The sequence below is a fragment of the Carcharhinus amblyrhynchos genome, chromosome 24, assembly GCF_965287045.1.
Source record: "Carcharhinus amblyrhynchos chromosome 24, sCarAmb.v2.hapA, whole genome shotgun sequence".
NCBI lineage: Eukaryota > Metazoa > Chordata > Chondrichthyes > Carcharhiniformes > Carcharhinidae > Carcharhinus > Carcharhinus amblyrhynchos.
In genome coordinates this window covers 37,364,421-37,370,423 of record NC_137347.1, presented here as the reverse complement: position 1 = coordinate 37,370,423, position 6,003 = coordinate 37,364,421, and the positions used below count along the sequence as shown (strand labels likewise).

At 39.0% G+C, this 6,003-nt stretch overlaps 1 non-coding gene across 1 annotated transcript; it reads right to left on the bottom strand.

The window, feature by feature from the left end:
- Positions 1–697: 697 nt before the first annotated feature.
- On the bottom strand, positions 698–889 carry LOC145358043 (U2 spliceosomal RNA). The gene has a single exon (XR_013889417.1). It is a non-coding gene; the product is annotated as a U2 spliceosomal RNA (small nuclear RNA).
- Positions 890–6,003: the final 5,114 nt, after the last annotated feature.

The following is a 6,003-nucleotide window of genomic DNA, read 5'->3' as shown; positions in this document are numbered from 1 at the left end:
GAAGTATATTGTGTGGCCTGGATAGTTTGTTGACTTGAACTGCAGACCCTCTGGACCTGATTCGTCTTGCATGTTACGGTCATATATGGACACATTACCATCAAGTGACCTTTGTTTAATCAGGAACAAGAACTCCAGCCAGTTTTCCCTTCATAACCTGAAGGCACTGAGTCTGATGTCCCAGCTGAAATCAGTTAACTGTGGTTAGAACAGTCATTGAACCAGCGGTCTTTATGGATGAGTTAGTCGCTGCCTTAACCAGTTTTGATAGGCCTTCCATCTCACTTTAAAAAGCCTATAGAACAGAGTGGTTTACAAGGTGACCCGATTAAACTCAAACCTTCCATGACGTTTATTTAAAGCATAGGTGGAAAAAGACAAAAACTAGAATACAGCTGAAATATACCTTTGTCTATCTCATGCAAACTTAATAAAGAAAATTCTTCAATTCTTACAATGTAATATTTAAGGCTGGAAGATATTGTGCAGACTTGACAGGTATCTAACTAAGACACAAAGCTAGCATTGCACACAGTCTTTCTCTAACACTGCAGTCTTTTTTTTGTTTCTATTCCAGTTCAATCAAATCAAGTCCAATTCAGAGTCTCAACAAGTTGAGACATTCCCGATCCAAGCTGACACATTCCCGATCCAAGCTGACAAGACAGGGTCTCACCTCCTGTCTTGGGCTTGATCTACATGGTCCAAACTGATTGGAGTACACGTAGCTCCTCCTCCAAGGCTTGATCTCATTTGCATCTTAGCCAAAAAGCCGAGATGCCGCTTTTAAAAATTGCTTCAAATGAAGCTAAAATGTAAACTAATGACTTCAACCAAGTACAGCATGTCGATACTACACTTGATCTTAGCCAAAAGGCCAAGAAGCGATCAGTTGCGTTGACTTAATGTTAAACAGATGGGGTTTTGTGTACAGCATTGAAGTCTTTACTGTACAGAATCTCGGCTGGAGCTTGTCTCTCACATTTTCATTGTCAATAAATTGCATAATTAGTGCAAAGTTTATTGATTGTATAAGTGTTTGAGCTATACAGTTTTTTAAAAAGATCACACCATTATTATCAAAGTAACAGACTTTACTGATTTTCTTTTCTCCCAACCTTGAAGTTCATGAGCTATTTAAAGTTTCTTAGAATTTCTTTCTATATGGATTAATTCTTGAAGTTAATGTAACTGATAGCATAAGATTTACGTCTAAAAAATTTTAGATAGCTGGTGAACATTAAGGTTGGGAGGGAAAAAAAATCAGCAAAGTCTGTTACTTTGATAATAATGGTGTGATTTTTTTTAAAAACTGTACAGCTCAAACACTTATATAAATCAATAAACTTTGCCAATAAATTTCATAATTAATGCAATGGAAATGCAAGAGACAAGCTCCAGCAGAGATTCTGTACAATAAAGATTTCATCTGTTTAACACTTAAGCCAATGCAACTGAAAAAGACTGCAGAGTTAAAGAGGGACTATGTGCAATGCTAGGTTTGCATCCTAGTGGGGAGTGGGGAGGGGGGAGCCGTGGCGGTGGCACAGTGGTTAGCACTGTTTCCTCACAGCAGCAGGGATCCAGGTTCGATTACCAGCTTGGGTCACTGTCTGTGTGGAGTTTGCACGTTCTCCCCATCACTGCATGGGTTTCCTCCAGGTGCTCCAGTTTTCTCCCACAGTCCGATTGATGTGCAGGTTAGGTGCTCTGACAAAGGTCATCTGGACTCTAAGCATGGGTTCTACTGTCTCCCCACAAATGCTGTCAGACCTACAGAGATTTTCTAGCATTTTCTGTTTTGGTTTCAGATTCCAGCATCCGCAGTATTTATGCTAGTTGCCCAATGCACCTATAGTAAATTCTCCCTCAAGGTACCCAAAAAGGTGCCAGAGCATAGTGACTAGGGGGACTTTCACAGTAACTTCTTACAGTTGTAATGTAAGCTCACTTATGACACTAATAATAAAATATTAAAAATAAAAGAGTTAGACAGCCAACATGTACATACAAGATCTTCCAGCTTTGTATATTGTGAGAATTGAAGATTCTATCAAGTTTGCATGAGATAGACAAAATTATATTTGAGCTGTATTCTAGTCTTTGTCTATTTCCACTCATGCTTTAAATACACCTCATTGAATGTTTGTGTTTAATCAGCTCTCCCTGTAAACTATGAACTGCTCTGTTTTACAGATTGAATTTTCATACACGGTGATTAATATGTTAGATGTATCCTCAAACCACAGCTCTTTATTTACTTTGAAGGGGAAAATATGTGTCGAATTGTTCTCTAGCCAATGGATGATCTGAAAAGATACATTCTGGTGATGAGCGAAATTTCCAAGTTATGGTTTTAGCATGTTGGGTAAAAATGGGGTTTGCTTCATGATTAAATCTTCCGACTGCTTTTTTAAAAATTCTGTTCCTTACATACCTTTCACACATAAGGAATGGAGCAGGTGTAATCTAAACAACCCCTTGAACTTGGCCCACCGTTCAGTAAGGTCATGATTAACCTTCAACTTCAACTCCACTTTCCCACCAGATCCCAATAATCCGTAATTCATGGAGCAGTTTCCAGAATGGGGTTTGGCTGCCTTGACTATTCTTGATGAGGCTGATATCCAGTGTCAGGGGTTTCTTCAGTCTGGCAACATCATAGCTGTGCTAAATCTTCAAACATAGCCTACCTTTTTCCCTGGTTCCTTCTTAATCTTTCTCCCTGCTGGTAAGTTCTCAGAAATTCGTGGTTCCCAGGTGGAGTTTTTAAAACTTGAAATGAGCAGAAAATCGCAGCTTTTATAATTTGTAGAAACTCTGGTTAGTTTTTCTCTCTGGAAAAAAAAGTACTTGAAATCCAAATTCAAGATGGCTTGAGAAGTAATCAGGAGTACATTATAAGACCATAAGACATAGGAGCAGAAATATGCTGAAGTAACAGCTGCAAAGTTTCACCAACCCAACTCCTGACATGTTCTATTTGATATAGAGAAAATTGATTAAGTGAGAGTTTAAGCAATTTGCTCATGTTGAAGAATAGCTAGCAAGTCACTTTTGAAATAGGGCTCAGAGATAATGGAGATAAACAGAGATAAAGACAGAACTCCGTGTGAAAATAAGTGTGTTGGCATTGCGGTTTTCCCATTTCAAATAACCATTCAGGCCAACAGAAGTAAATAAACCCAACCAAGATTACTATTTGAATGTCCATAAATTAGGAGAGGGGAATATGCAATGAGACCTGCGTGTCCTCGTACACCAGTCAGTGAAGGTAAGTATGCAGGTGCAGCAGGCAGTAAAAAAGGCAAATCATATGTTGGCCTACATAGCGCAGGGATTTGAGTACAGGAACAGGAATGTCTTGATGCAATTATACAGGGCCTTGGTAAGGCCACACCTGGAATATTTTGTGCATTTTTGGTCTCCTTGGGTGTTCTTGCTCTAGAGAGAACGCAGAAAAGATTCCTGGGATGTCAGGACTGACACATGAGGAGAGTTTGAGTCAGTTAGGATTGTATTTGCTGGTGTTCAGACGAATGAGGGGAGATCTCATAGAAACCTATAAAATTCCAGCAGGACTAGACTGGGTTCACGCAAGAATGATGTTCTCAATGGTGGGTGTGTCCAGTACCAAGGGTCACAGTCTGAGGATACAGGATAGACTGTTTAGGACAGAGATGAGGAGAAGCTTCTTCATCCAGCAAGTAGTCAGGCTGTGGAATTTACTACACAGAAAGTAGTTAAGATCAAAACATTGTATGTTTTCAAGAAGTTAGATACAGCACTTGAGGCAAAGGGGATCAAAGGATATGGGGGAAGGCAGGATCAGGCTATTGAGTTGGATGATCAGCCATGATCATAATGAATGGCAGAGCAGGCCTATTTGTAATAATGCACAATTCCAACTGGGCAAATAATGACACAGGAAATGTAGCAACTAACCACATTGTAGATGGAGAGCAGGAATCTGACTGATGTCTTTTGTGAGCAAGCATTCACAGAAATCACTGAAGTCAAAGAACTGCTATCAAAAACTTGAGGTTCACTAAGATGTCCTGATATTTGTTAAACTTGCATCAGAATTTCAGATTGTTGGTTTTGCACTAAATGGTTATAGCTGTTGGCTTATATGAAGTACATTTGTTTGTAAGGTACATCGGGCATTTTCTACAAATTTTAGTGTGTATATCTGAAATGGTCACCATATCCACATCTGAGGTCAGTCAGTCATTACAATTTGCAATGTTTTAAGACGGACCCGGGTTATTTCCTGGTGTGTGTGAATGATACAGGATGTGGTTTCAGCAACTAACACTGAGGGAGACTGTCTGCATAATTTTGTGGTCAGTTTTGAGGTTTTCATGACGCTTTTGTACTGCTGATATCAAGTGAAGTGGATAAGAAGATTTCTTGGTCAGTCATCTCCTTTGTTATCCTGCAGAAGCTGCTTGAAAGAGTTAAAGAAATTGTAATTAAATGTTTAGAAACAGTTTATGTATTGCACTATATGTTTTGGTTTATTTGTCTTTCTGCATCTTGTGTTTTTCTTGTAAACAAATCTATTAGTAATAGCCTGAATGACAATAGTGTGTATTTACAGCCTTCCAGAATAGATCGGCATGATGGTGAGTACTTCACATTGTGTCCAGTGATCAAGCAGGCACTGTTTGGTCCACTGACATGCTTTCCATCAGCACTTATAAAGGATATAGGTTTTAGTTAAGGGGAACTCAATCAGTTTATGAGAACCGTTACCTTACCTCGAGTGAAAGACAAAACTGTTGAAAGACGTCCCTAATGATTGCCAGCTGATGGAACAGTTTTGAGATGATCTTGGAATCTGATGAGAAAATAGGTTCAGGCACTTTTGTGATTTTGGCCAGCACTTGAATTTAATCCATAGGAAAATATATTCACACAAATGTTTCTAAACCATGTGTCAGATTTCATGACTGCCCAATGCTACCACAAAACTGGTATCATTTCTGGAGTTCATTATTGCTAAAAGCACACAGTTTTACTTCTGATTATCTGTTATTTAAAATCAGATTAAAAATTTACTTAAAACAGATTTAAAATCTTTAGATCTGAAAGATCTGTTGGTCATTTTCCTGTTTTTGTGGTCCAATAATTTCTAGCTATTTAAATACATTCACACCAATTTTTTGTTTAGTATTTTGTTCCATGGCACTGGATGATCTAAAGTAAAGATTATTTATTAGTCACAAGTAGGCTTACATTCACACTGTAATGAAGTTACTGCGATAATCCCCTAGTCGCCACACTCTGGCACCTGTTCGGGTACACTGAGGGAGAATTTAGCATGGCCAATGCACCTAACCTGCACACCTTTGGACTGTGGGAAGAAACTGGGGCACCCGGAAGAAACCCACACAGACACAGGGAGAATGTGCAAACTCCACACAGACAGTGACCCAATCTGGCACTGTGAGGCAGCAGTGCTAACCACTGTGCTGACCTTTACTGTTCTTCAGGCTGGAACCTAAACCATGAATGGCAGCAGGTTATTCGAGAGAATCGCTGTGCCCCTTCCCATTCCAGTGTAACATTCGCATATGTACTTCTCATAACAAGGGCCTCTGCATTTTGGACTGGAAACCCTAGCATATCCTTCCTTTAAAACTAACCTTAATTAACACTAAAGCATACTACTGGCAAGATCAACTAATTCTGCATGGACTGTATTCAAATTTGATTTTCCCAGTCAGTCATCCAGTATCTTAGCTGGGTGAGCTATTAATGCTTTGTGTACATTCTTGTTGACAGAACCTGTAGTGAAAAGAATTTGATTTTAAAAATGACTTTATTGCTAATATGTCCCCCCACAAAGTTATTCCTAAATCAACCCTTAAATTTGTAATAATACCAAGCTGCTTGTGTGTAAAGAAATAAAAGCAACTTTGTTTTGGAGAATAGGGTTAACAGGATTGAATTTTAGTAAATTGGTTGGGTTAGGCAGGGAAATAAAATGGCTCCAAG